The 13,845-nt window shown below is 41.7% G+C and overlaps 1 protein-coding gene across 1 annotated transcript in view; it reads left to right on the forward strand.

Moving 5' to 3' along the window:
* Nucleotides 1-1,325: 1,325 nt before the first annotated feature.
* The window catches only part of LOC115172447 (lysocardiolipin acyltransferase 1), a 33,246-nt gene continuing 20,726 nt past the window's right edge, over nt 1,326-13,845 (forward strand). The window contains exon 1 of the mRNA XM_029729896.1: nt 1,326-1,663. The gene's annotated coding sequence lies outside the window, so the exon portion shown is untranslated. The remainder of the gene's footprint in view (nt 1,664-13,845) is intronic.

The following is a 13,845-nucleotide window of genomic DNA, read 5'->3' on the forward strand; positions in this document are numbered from 1 at the left end:
CAATACACACAAATCTAAGTAGGATTGAATTAAGACTATATACATATGGACGAGCGATGTCAGAACGGAATAGACTAAGATACAGTAGAATAGTATAGAATACAGTATATACATATGAGATGAGTAATGCAAGATATGTAATCATTATTAAGTGAATGAGATACTGTAGAATAGTATAGGAAACAGTATATAAATACGAGATGAGTAATGTAAGATATGTAAACATTAAGTAACTAAGATACCATAGAATAGTATAGAATACAGTATGTACAGTGTGGGGTGAAAGAGAATAAGACTTGAGTTAAATCATCCTTGTTCCTTTTCTGAACCCCATGCTCCCCTTTCTCCTCTCCTCTCTCTTCTCCCAAAAAGCACAAGGGGTCAGAAGGGACAAGAATGTATTTTCTTTTTAAACATAAGATATTATTTTCCTCTCCAATAAAGAATCGCTAAAGCGCTATCTATAGCTAGACTCATTTGAAAATAAACCCAAAACACTGTCCAATGCCTGAAAAAATACATTATCTGTTTCTCTCACAACTGGGGTCCATCACAGACAAAGTGAAATGATTATGTTCTTGCACTGTTATGAATATATTAAATGTTATTACAGATATTTTCACCCTATTTAACATCCAGGTTTTGCATTAAGAATCTATTTCTTCTGAGACATGGAAGGATAGCCTCCCGCTGAGTGTCACATTGACATGTTTAATTAAAAGCCATGTAGGCTATTTCAGGAGGGACTTCTTGTGTCACCTCTTAAAATGGTGCATTAGCTTAAATACTTATGTGGCACTAATGATGGATCATGTGATCACGGGTTTTCTTTTTCAGCTTGAGCTTGCAGGCACCATTAGGGGCTCCTGAGTGGTGCAGCAGTCTAAGGCACTTCCTCTCAGTCCTAAAGGTGTCACAACAGACCCTGGTTCGATTCCAGGCTGTATCACAACCGGCCGTGATTGGGAGTCCCGTAGAGCTGGCATTGAAACAGAATGCAGTGAGGTTGTTTCACAGCACATATTTCATGCTCCTTCTGAAGTCATGCGCTGACCCTTGAGAAGTTTACTGGTCAACCCCTAGCCAGACACTCAGACACTCAGATAAAGTGCATGCCACAGGGAGCAGGTCATGGAAAGTCTTGAGTTTGACTAAGTGCTACTCATGACACATGCTTGCTTGAACATTTGCAATGCTCTAAAAGGCTTGGTGTTTGACTAGAGGAGGAAGTTTAAGAAAGCTTTTTGAGTCCCCTTCGACACAAACACGCTGTCCACTTTTCCTCACCCAACCCACATAAACAGCGTCCCCTGTTGGCGCGTGCGTGCAGGGACGGGTGAGAGTTGGAAGTTGAGAGGTCATAGTATGAGGTAAAAAGGTAGCTAGCTGGTGCTGCGATAGCTGCAAAGCTTGCATCCATCTCGCGCTGTTAACTTTCATAAATGCAAGTTTTATAACCAATAATAATAGTTTTGCTTCTACTTAGCATGCGTTTACTACAACCAGGCGTCAGAAAAATTGTTTTCGCTTCAGCAACTGGTTTTATGCTTGCTAACGCTAGCTATCTAGCTGGCTAGTATGTCGCAACCAAGTTGTTGACATTTCGTCTGGCCGCACCCGACTGGTGCTCATTTGTAGCGAATTTGGTGTGAAGAACATTCAGGTGGGTGGCGATTTTTTTGTTTTACGTTTACATTTCTTACAATACTCTGGTATTGACTGAAATTTTGTTTTACGAAACAGTTTGCAAATCAGTGTTGTCAAACCAACTCTTGCCAGCATCTGTTAGTTAGGCTAGCTAGCTAACAGGCTAGCTGTAATGGACTGGCAAAGCTGAGCTAGCTAGCTAATTTAGCGTGTTAGCTAAGCAGCTAAAAGAAAAGCAGACGCATATACGTAACTTAGATTACATTTCAGGTAAATTATTACTTTGTTTTGTTTTTTTGGACAAACCAACTAGCAAACCAAATAGCCAAACAATTGGCTATGTTTACAGCTGACATTATTTCACAGGACACTGTAATTTGTGCAGGTGTGCAGAACTAGGTATTCCATGTGAAGGTGGAGAAATAGGCTTCATTGCAACCAGTTAAGGATTTATCCAGTATTGTATCCAATAATCCCTGTCTTTGAGTTTAAATAAAGGTGTGCTGTTAGATTGCGAAAATGGCTTGGCTCATGATCAAATTAAGTCTAACTATCCTTTTGATTCGTTTTTTTTGTTTAGACTAAATCAACCTAATTAAACTGCTTTCTCTCTGTCAGTATGAGTTTTTCACATGGATTAAGCAGAGCCCATTGATAAACTCACATGCCCTCTGTCACCAACCCAAATCCTCAGTGGTGATGTCCATTAGCGAAATGAGCAGGCAATCTCATGATCTTATTTCAAGCATTTCTAGGCCTATTCACTCTTGATGGTATTTTTGAAGAGCTTTCAGGTTGTTGTTATCCACGCACATTCACAGTACACACACGTTCTTCACAAGGTGTTTCTTTCAGGAGGAGGGAAGGCAGTGCTTTATGTGGTCCTCTGTGGGCACGGTATCCTGGCCAACTTCCCTGACCCTGATAAGAGCCCTAGCTGAATGGTTTAGGTCTCAGATATGAAATCATCACTACACTGGCACCATTGTGCTATTCAAGTCCAATCAGTGTGTCCTGTCTATTGCCCTGGCTTCGATGACCTACTGAAGTGGAATAGCCCATGTGATGCAATTCAAGTGCAATGGACATTGTACTGTGATACATGGATAATGCCACACTTGTAACTACTGGTTAATAATTGGGCCACAGTTAGGCCTAGTTAATGTTGTTGAGGTCTTCTCAGTTCATTTTGAAAGTAGGCTGACCTTAGTCTACTGTATGGACTGACTAGATCTACAGGCAGTGCAGGGCTTGAAATTCAGGTACATTTATCAGTGGCTAAACTGAAAGCTACTGGCTGGAATAACAAAATATATATGTAATACTGGCCTTGGCCAAGATCTCACAAAGCGGATAATAATTTAATTACAATGTGTCATATTTACATTGATTGTTTGGAGGGGAAAAATAAATAAAACCTGTGCAATCTAAAAAAGGGTGTTAATTTTAGTCATTAAGCTAGAGACCATTGTGTTTGGCTAATGGTGTGTTTTGTGCTCCAGGCAGTTGCTCGTAAATCTAATGCCTTCCCCAGACCACTCGTAAAACAGCTGTTTGTCGGTAATGCTTTTTTGCCCTCCCACACCACTTTATACACAGAAGATCTCCGCTAGACATAGAATCACCGTGTTTATCCATCTCTCTGTGATCACCAATAACTTAATGAAGTTAACGACAAATACAAAGTTCCCAATGTCTTTGCAATTGTTACAAACAATGGAAGGATAAAAAAGATGCTTCAATTGAAAACTGAGATGACTACCTATAGTATAGGCCTATATACAGTGCATTTGGAAAGTATTCCACAACCTTAATCTACTGTATGGACTGACTAGATCTACAGGCTGTGCAGGGCTTGGAATTTCCACATTTTGTTACGTTACCGCCTTATTCTAAAATTGAGGAAAAATAAATAATCAATCTACACACAATACCCAATAATGACAAAGCGAAAACAATTTGTTTTAGAAAGTTTAGCAAATGTATAAAAAACAGAAGTATTCAGACCCTTTTGCTATGAGACTCGAAATTGAGCTCAGGTGCATCCGGTTTCCATTGATCATTCTTGAGATGGTTCTACAACTTGATTGGAGTCCACCTGTGGTAAATTCAATTAGTGGGAAAGCACACACCTGTCTATATAAGGTCCCACAGTTAACAGTGCATGTCAGAGCAAAGAGCAAGCCATGAGGTCAAATGAATTATGCATAGAGAAGACAGGATTGTGTCGAGGCACAGAACTAATGAAGTGCTTGAAGAACTAGTGAAGTGCTTTGAAAGGCTGGTCATGGCTCACATCACCACCATTATCCCAGAAACCCCTAGACCCACTCAAATTTGCATACCGCTCCAACAGATCCACAGATGATGCAATCCCTATTGCACTCAACACTGACCTTTCCCACCTGGACAAAAGAGTGAATGCTATTTGTTGACTACAGCTCAGCGTTCAACACCATAGTGCCCTCAAAGCTCATCACTAAGCTGAGGACCCTGGGACTAAACACCTCCCTTTGCAACTTGATCCTGGACTTCTCGAAGGGCCGCCCCCAGGTGGTAAGGGTAGGCAACAACACATCTGCCACGCTGATCCTCAACACAGGGGCCCCTCAGGGGTGCGTGCTCAGTCCCCTCCTATGCTCCCTGTTCACTCATGACTGCATGGCCAGGCAGAGACCTGGCAGTGTGGTGCAAGCATAACAACCTCTCCCTCAATGTGATCAAGACAAAGGAGATGGTTGTGGACATCCAGGAAAAGGAGGACCGAGCACACCCCCATCCTCATCGACGGGGCTGTAGTGGAGCAAGTTGAGAGCTTAAAGTTCCTTGGTATCCACATCACCATCAAACTAACATGGTCCAAGCACACCAAGACAGTTGTGAAGAGGGCACGACAAAGCATATTCCCCCTCAGGAGACTGAAAAGATTTGCATGGGTCCTCAGATCCTCAAAAGGTTCTACAGCTGCACCATCGAGAGCATCCTGACTGGTTGCATCACTGCCTGGTATGGCAACTACTCGGCCTCGGACCGCAAGGCACTACAGAGGGTAGTGCTTCCAGCCAGTACATCACTGGGGCAAAGCTTCCTGCCATCCAGGACCTCAATACCAGGCTAGGTCAGAGAAAGCCCTAAAAATTGTCAGACTCCAGCCACCATAGTCAAAGACTGTTCTCTCTGCTACCACACGGCAAGCGGTACCGGAGCGCCAAGTCTCGGTCCAAAAGGCTTCTTAACAGCTTCTACCCCCAAGCCATAACTCCTGAACAGCTAATCAAATGGCTACCCAGACTATTTGCATTGCGTCCCCCCCCCAACCCCCCACCCCACCTGACTTTTACGCTGCTGCTCCTCTCTTTCTATGCATGGTCACTTTAACTCTACCTACATGTACATATTACCTCGACTAACCTGTGCCCCAGCACATTGACTCTGTACTATTACCCTCTGTATGTAGCGAAGGCTATGGTTATTTTACTGCTGCTCTTTAGTTAGTTTCTTAACTGCATTGTTGCTTAAGGGCTTATAAGTAAGCATTTCATTGTAAGGCCTGTTGTATTCGGTGCATGTGACAAATAGCATTTGATTTGCTGAATCCAAGATTGAACACTTTGGCCTGAATTAGAGGTCAATCAATTAATCGGCATGGCCGATTTTTAATTAGGGCCGATTACAAGTTTTCATAACAATTAGTTAACCTCTATGGGACCGGCGGGACGAATTCGTCCCACCTACGTAACAGCCAGTTGAATCCTGTGGCGCGATTTTTAAAACGTTTGAAATACTATTACTTCAATTTCTCAAACATATGACTATTTTACAGCTGTTTAAAGACAACTCTCGTTAATCTAACCACACTGTCCGATTTCAAAAAGGCTTTACAACGAAAGCAAAACATTAGATTATGTCAGGAGAGTGCCCAGCCAGAAATAATCAGACACCCATTTTTCAAGCTAGCATATAATGTCACAAAAACCCAAACCACAGCTAAATGCAGCACTAACCTTTTATGATCTTCATCAGATGACACACCTAGGACATTATGTTATACAATACATGCATGTCTGTTAAATCAAGTTCATATTTATATCAAAAACCAGCTTTTACATTAGCATGTGACGTTCAGAAAAAGCATACCCCCCGCAAACTTCTGAGGAATTTACTAACAATTTACTAAATTACTCACGATAAACGTTCACAAAAAGCATAATTATTTTAAGAATTATAGATACATTACTCCTCTATGCACTCTATGTCCGATTTTAAAATAGCTTTTCGGATGAAGTATATTTTGCAATATTCTAAGTACATAGCCCAGCCATCACGGGCTAGCTATTTAGACACCCACCTAGTTTAGCCTTCACCAAAATCACATTTCCTATAAGAAAAATGGTCTTACCTTTCCTGTTCTTCGTCAGAATGCACTCCCAGGACTTCTACTTCAATAACAAATGTAGGTTTGGTCCCAAATAATCCATCGTTATAGCCAAACAGCGGCGTTTTGTTCGTGCGTTCTAGACACTATCAGAATGGTAAATCACGGTCGCGCGCATGGCTTAGAACGTGACAAAAAAATTCTAAATATTCCATTACCGTACTTCGAAGCATGTCAACCGCTGTTTAAAATCAATTTTTATGCCATTATTCTCATAAAAAAGCGATAATATTCCGACCGGGAATCTGCAATTAGCTAAACAGCCGAAGGAAAATACTGCACGGGGTCAAATCGCGCACGCGCCTAATTCCATTGTCCTCTGATGGGACACTTGGAAAAGGGGATTCTGTGTTTCAGCCTGAGGCTGCCTCGTCATCGTTCAGGTTTTTCCCGGGTTCTGAGAGCCTATTGGAGCCCTAGGAATTGTCACGTTACAGCTAAGATCCTGACTCTTCAATAAACAGAAGCAAGAACAACATCACCTTGTCAGACAGGGTACTTCCTGCATGAAACCTTCTCAGGTTTTTGCCTGCCATAGGAGTTCTGTTATACACAGACACCATTCAAACAGTTTTAGAAACTTTAGGGTGTTTTCTATCCAAACCTGAACAATAATATGCATATTCTAGCTTCTGCGTTGGTGTTGGAGGCAGTTAAAAATGGGCACATTTTTTCCAAAATTCTCAATACTGCCCCCTAGCCCGTAGAGGTTAAAGGACTTTTTGGTCGACGATTACGTTGCAATCCATGAGGAGACTGCGTGGCAGGCTAACCACCTGTTACGCGAGTGCAGCATCAAAAAGGACATTGTGGCTGCATGGAGCCAAGATAAGCTGCTAGCTAGCATTGATTTTTCTTTAAGTTAAGTAGTCTTCACATAATCACCAGTTAACTACACATGGTTGACAATATTACTAGGTTAACTAGCTTCTTCTGCGTTGCATATAATCAATGCGGTGCCTGTTAATTTATCAGCAAATCACAGCCTACTTCAACTTGATGATTTAACAAAAGCGCATTCGTGAAAAACACAACAGTTGCAATAATGTGCCAAACCACATCAATGCATTTCTTAAAATCAATACTCAAGTATATCTTTTTTTAAACCTGCATATGTAGTTAAAATAAATGGAATGTTAGCAGGCAATATTAACTAGGGAAATTGTGTCACTTCTCTTGTGTTCAATGCAATCAGAGTCGGGGTATATGCAGCAGTTTGGGCCACCTGGCTCGTTGCGAACTGTTGAAAGTAGAGGTCGACCAATTAATCGGAATGGCCGATTTCAAGTTTTCATAACAATCGGTAATCGGTATTTTTGGACCACGATTTGCCGATATTTGTTTAAAAAAATTATATTTGTTTGTTATATTTTTTTACACCTTTTAACTAGGCAAGTCAGTTAAGAACACATTCTTATTTTCAATGATGGCCTAGGAACGGTGGGTTAACTGCCTTGTTCAGGGGCAGAACGACAGATTTTTACCTTGTCAGCTCGGGGATTCAATCTTGCAACCTTACTGTTAACTAGTCCAACGCTCTAACCACCTGCTTAACATTGCACTCCACGAGGAGCCTGCCTGTTACGCGAATGCAGTAAGAAGCCAAGGTAAGTTGCTAGCTAGCATTAAACTTATCTTATAAAAAAACAATCAATCATAATCACTAGTTAACTACACATGGTTGATGATATTACTAGTTTATCTAGCCTGTCCTGCGTTGCCTATATGCGGTGCGCATTCGTGAAAAAGGACTGTTATTGCTCCGTGTACCTAACCATAAACATCAATGTCTTTCTTAAAATCAATACACAAGTATATAGTTTTAAAGCTGCATATTTAGCTAAAAGTAATCCAGGTTAGCAGGCAATATTAACCAGGTGAAATTGTCACTTCTCTTGCGTTCATTGCACGCAGTCAGGGTATATGCAACAGTTTGGGCCGCCTGGCTCGTTACGAACAAATTTGCCAGAATTAAGTAATTATGACATAACATTTAAGGTTGTGCAATGTAACAGGAATATTTAGACTTAGTGATGCCACCCGTTAGATAAAATACGGAACAGTTCCGTATTTCACTGAAAGAAAAAACATTTTGTTTTCGAGAGTTTCCGGATTCGACCATATTAATGACCTAAGGCTCGTATTTCTGTGTGTTTATTATAATTAAGTCTATGATTTGATAGAGCAGTCTAACTAAGCGGTGGTAGGCACCAGCAGGCTCGTAAACATTCCTTCAAACAGCACTTTCGTGCGTTTTGCCAGCAGCTCTTCGCAATGCTTCAAGCATTGCGCTGTTTATGACTTCAAGCCTATCAACTCCCAAGATTAGGCTGGTGTAACCGATGTGAAATGGCTAGCTCGTTAATAGTGGCTAGCTCGTTAATGGCTAGCTCGAAAGTGGCTAGCTCGAAATGGCTAGCTCGTTAATGGCTAGCGCGTGCTAATAGTTTCAAACGTCACTCGCTCTGAGACTTGGAGTAGTTGTTCCCCTTGCTCTGCATGGGTAACGCTGCTTCAAGGGTGGCTATTGTCTATGTGTTCCTGGTTCGAGCCCAGGTAGGAGCGAGGAGACGGACGGAAGCTATACTGTTACACTGGCAATACTAAAGTGCCTATAAGAAGATCCAATAGTCAAAGGTATATGAAATACAAATCGTATAGAGAGAAATAGTCCTATAATAACTACAACCTAAAACTTCTTACCTGGGAATATTGAAGACTCATGTTAAAAGGAACCACCAGCTTTCATATGTTCTGAGCAAGGAACTTAAACGTTAGCTTTTTTACATGGCACATATTGCACTTTTACTTTCTTCTCCAACACTGTTTTTGCATTATTTATATGTTTAATTATTTATTTGTCTAAATTGATTTTATTTATGTATTTTAAGTTAAAATGTGTTCATTCAGTATTGTTGTAATTGTTATTATTATTATTATATATATATATATTTATTTATTTATTAAATTAATAATAAATTAATTAAAGTTGGTCCTCCAATAATCGGTATTTGCGGTGAAAAATCATAATCGGTCGGCCTCTAGCCTGAATGCCAAGCGTCACATCTGGAGGAAACCTGCCACCATCCCTACGGTGAAGCATGGTTTTGGCAGCATCATGCTGTGGGGATGTATTTCAGCAGCAGGGACGGGGAGACTAGTCAGGATCGAGGGAAAAATGAACGGAGCAAAGTACAGAAAGATCCTTGATGATAACCTGCTCAGGACCTCAGACTGGGGCGACGGTTCATCTTCCAACAGGACAACGACCCTAAGCACACAGCCAAGACAACGCAGGAGTTGCTTCGGGCAAGTCTCTGATTGTCCTTGAGTGGCCCAGCCAGAGCCTGGACTTGAATCCGATCGAACATCCTCTGGAGAGACCTGAAAATAGCTGTACAGCAACGCTCCCCATCCAACTTGACAGAGCTTGAGAGGATCTGCAGAGAAGAATGGGAGAAACTCCCCAAATACAGGTGTGTCAAGCTTGTAGCATCATACCCAAGAAGACTTGAGGCAGTAATCGCTGCCAAAGGTGCTTCAACAGAGTAACGAGGAAAGGGTCTGAATACTTATTTTGTTTTTATTGGTTGTAAATTCTTTTGCTTTGTCATGAGGTTTTCTGTGTAGATTGATTGGGGGAGTGCAATTTAATCAATTTTAGAATAAGGCTGTAATGTAACAACGTGAGAAGTCCAAGGTTCTGAATAGTTAACGAATGCACTGTATTTCAATGATATAGAAATGATCATTTTACTGGTCGTGTGTGTATGTATGTATGTATGTATGTATGTATGTATGTATGTATGTATGTATGTATGTATGTATGTATGTATGTATGTATGTATGTATGGTTAGTGTGTGTGTGTGTTTATATGGTTAGCAGATGTTAATGCGACTGTAGAGAAATGCTTGTGCTTCTAGTTCCGACAGTGCAGTAATATCTAACAATTCCACACATCTAAGTAAGGGATGGAATAAGAATATGTACACATAAATATATGGATGGTCAATGACCGAGCATCATAGGCAAGATGGTATAGAATACAATATATACATATGAGATGAGTAATGCAAGATACGTAAACGCCATTAAAGTGACTAGAGATCCATTTATTGAAGTGGCCAATGATTTAGAGTCTGTATGTAGGCAGTATTTTCACGGCCGGATAAAAAACGTACCCGATTTAATCTGATTATTACTCCTGCCCAGAAACTAGAATATGCATATAATTATTAGCTTTGGATAGAAAACACTCCAAAGTTTCTAAAACTGTTTGAATGGTGTCTGTGAGTATAACAGAACTCATTTGGCAGGCCAAAACCTGAGAAGATTCCAAACAGGAAGTGCCCTCTCTGACCATTTTTTGCCCTCCTTGATTATCTCTATCCAATACAGGGGATCTCTGCTGTTACGTGACACTTCCTACGGCTCCCATGGGCTCTCAGAAGGCGGCAAAAAGCTGAATGACGTAATTCCAAGCCCTGGCTGAAAAGCTTTAGCGCATTTGCTAAGTGGTCTATCAGCGGACAATGGGACTCATGCTCGTGCACGAGACGACCCCATGTTTTTATTCTATCGTCTTTGAACGGCTACAACGACTCCCATGCTTCGAAGCATGGGAGTCGTTGTACGGTTGCTTCGTTGTACATGCTTCGAAGTACGGTAATGGAATATTTAGAATTTTTTTGTCACGTAATGCGTCGTGCTCGTAACCCTTCTTTACCATTCGGATAGTGTCTTGAACGCACGAACAAAACGCCACTGTTTGGATATAACAATGGATTATTTGGGACCAAACCAACATTTGTTATTGAAGTAGAAGTCCTGGGAGTGCATTCTGACGAAGAACGCCAAAGGTAATCAAACTTTTCTAATAGTAAATCGGAGTTTGGTGAAGGCTAAACTTGCTGGGTGTCTAAATAGCTAGCCCGGGCTATCTACTGAGAATATTGCAAAATGTGCTTTCACCGAAAAGCTATTTTAAAATCGGACATATCGAGTGCATAGAGGAGTTCTGTATCTATAATTCTTAAAATAATTATGTTTTTTGGGAACGTTTATCGTGAGTAATTTAGTAAATTCACCGGAAGTTTGCGGGGGGTATGCTAGTTCTGAACGTCACATGCTAATGTAAAAAAGCTGGTTTTTGATATAAATATGAACTTGATTGAACAAAACATGCATGCATTGTATAACATAATGTCGTTAGGGTTGTCATCTGATGAAGATCATCAAAGGTTAGTGCTGCATTTAGCTGTGGTTTTGTTTTTTGTGACATTATATGCTAGCTTGAAAAATGGGTGTCTGATTATTTCTGGCTGGGTACTCTGCTGACATAATCTAATGTTTTGCTTTCGCTGTAAAGCCTTTTTGAAATCGGACAGTGTGGTTAGATAAAGGAGAGTCTTGTCTTTAAAATGGTGTAAAATAGTCATATTGTTGAAAAATGGAAGTTTTCGGATTTTAGAGGAGTTTGTATTTCACGCCACGCCCATCATTGGATATTGGAGCAGGTGTTCCGCTAGCGGAACGTCTAGACGTAAGAGGTTGATGGCCTTGAGATAGAAGCTGTTTTTCAGTCTCGGTTCCAGCTTTGATGCACCTGTACTGACCTCTCCTTCTGGATGTTAGCGGGTTGAACAGGCAGTGGCTCGGGTGGTTGTCGTTGATCTTTTTGGCCTTCCTGTGACGACAGGTGATGTGGGTGTCCTGGAGGGCAGGTAGTTTGCCCCTGGTGATACAATGTGCCGACCGCATCACAATCTGGAGAGCCTTGCCGTTGTGGGCGGTGCAGTTGCCGTACCAGGCAGTGATACAGCCCGACAGAATGCGCTCAATTGTGCATCTATAGAAGTTTGAGGGTTTTAGGTGTAGACAAATTTCTTCAGCCTCCTGAGGTTGAAGAGGCGCTGTTGCGCCTTCATCACACTGTGTTTCTGTGTGGGTGGACCATTTCAGTTTGTCTGTGTACGCCGAGGTACTTAACTTTCCACCTTCTCCACTGCTGTCCTGTCGATGTGGATAGGTGGGTGCTCCCGCTGCTGTTTCCTGATGTCCACAATCATCTCCTTTGTTTTGTTGACGTTGAGCGAGAGGTTGTTTTCCTGACACCACACTCCGAGTGCTCTCACCTCCTCCCTGTAGGCTCTCATCGTTGTTGGTAATCAAGCCCACTACTGTTGTGTCGTCTTCAAACTTGATTGAATTGGAGGCCTGCATGGCTACGCAGTCATGGGTGAACAGGGAGTACAGGAGGGGGTGGCTGAGCACGCACCCTTGAGGGGCCATAGTGTTGAGGATCAGCGACGTGGAGATGTTTCCTACCTTCACGACCTGGGGGCAGCCTGTCAAAGTCCAGGACCCAATTGCACAGGGGCAGAGTTCAGACCCAGGGCCTCAAGCTTAATGATGATCTTTGAGGGAACTATGGTGTTGAATGCTGAGCTGTAGTCAATGAACAGCATTCTTACATAGGTATTCCTTTTGTCCAGATGGGATAGGGCAGTGTGATGGCGATTGCATCGTCTGTGGACCTGTTGGGGCGGTATGCAAATTGGAGTGGGTGTAAGGTGGAGGTGATATGATCCTTGACTAGCCTCTCAAAGCACTTCATGATGAAAGAAGTGAGTGCTACAGGGGCGATAGTCATTTAGTTCAGTTTTCTTTGCCATCTTGGGTACAGGAACAATGTTGAATAGTTCTTGTCACGGGTTCTGCGTATAGGATGGCAGGAGCATTTGCCAAAGGGAGGGCGGGGGAGGGCCGTGTTTGCATCGCGGAAATTAGAGTAGCAGTGATCCAGTGTATTACCCGTACAAGTGCTGCAATCAATATGGTGATAGCATTTAAGTAGCCTTGTTCTCAAATTTGCTCATGTTCATTCAATTTAGTTTTTTGTTTAGCTACCGTCAAATTTTTGCCTCAGGCTATACATTATGAACTATCATGTGCGTAGTGATGCACCAAATCTTTAGTACATTTTTATAGGGTAAGCATTAGGGTTTCACAATTTGGGAAATATTCAGAGGTGGAAACTTCTGTGGGAATATATGGGAATTAACGGAATATATGCATATTAATACTATTTCATGTTTTTTGCGTTGGATATATTTACCATATCATATGGCGACAAACACAAACCTTTTACCTTATAAGTAGACAATTAAATCCTTCCAATAGAAATAAAAAACTATTTGGTTATGAATTGAACATTAATTAAATGAGTTGACTCTTCACGTGATTTCACTGAATAAAATGGAATATTGAATGATCCCCAATGAGCCATCGCATCTCCAAAAAAAAACGTTTTCAACATACGTCTGTAAAATAATAGTCTAGAAACTAAAGCTTTGGTTGTCTTCCTCTCAGGCTTCCATGTCTTCTCCCTGGACCGCAATGTCCACCTCTTGAACATCAGTCTCTGAGGCCTCATCTTCACTGTCACTTTCCAACCTTGTTGAGGATGGCTCGTTGTCAGGCTCAAAAAGCCTCAAATTTGCCCGGGTGGCCACCAATTTTTCAACCCTTGTATTGGTCAGCCTGGTGTGTGTGTGTGTGTGTTCCCAAACAAGGGCCAGTTGTGCTCTGAGGTGCCTGATGTTGGTGGGATTTGGAGGATGATGGAGGCAACAGGGGAAAGAGCCTCAGATCCACAAAGTCCCTTCTACCAGGTGGCTGATGCAATATGGCAGTCATGCTAACATATCTCATCTCCATCCAAAAGCCCTTGCTTGGAAGTGTACTTCGCCAGAATGCCAAG

Source organism: Salmo trutta, chromosome 33 (assembly GCF_901001165.1).
Source record: "Salmo trutta chromosome 33, fSalTru1.1, whole genome shotgun sequence".
Classification (NCBI taxonomy): domain Eukaryota; kingdom Metazoa; phylum Chordata; class Actinopteri; order Salmoniformes; family Salmonidae; genus Salmo; species Salmo trutta.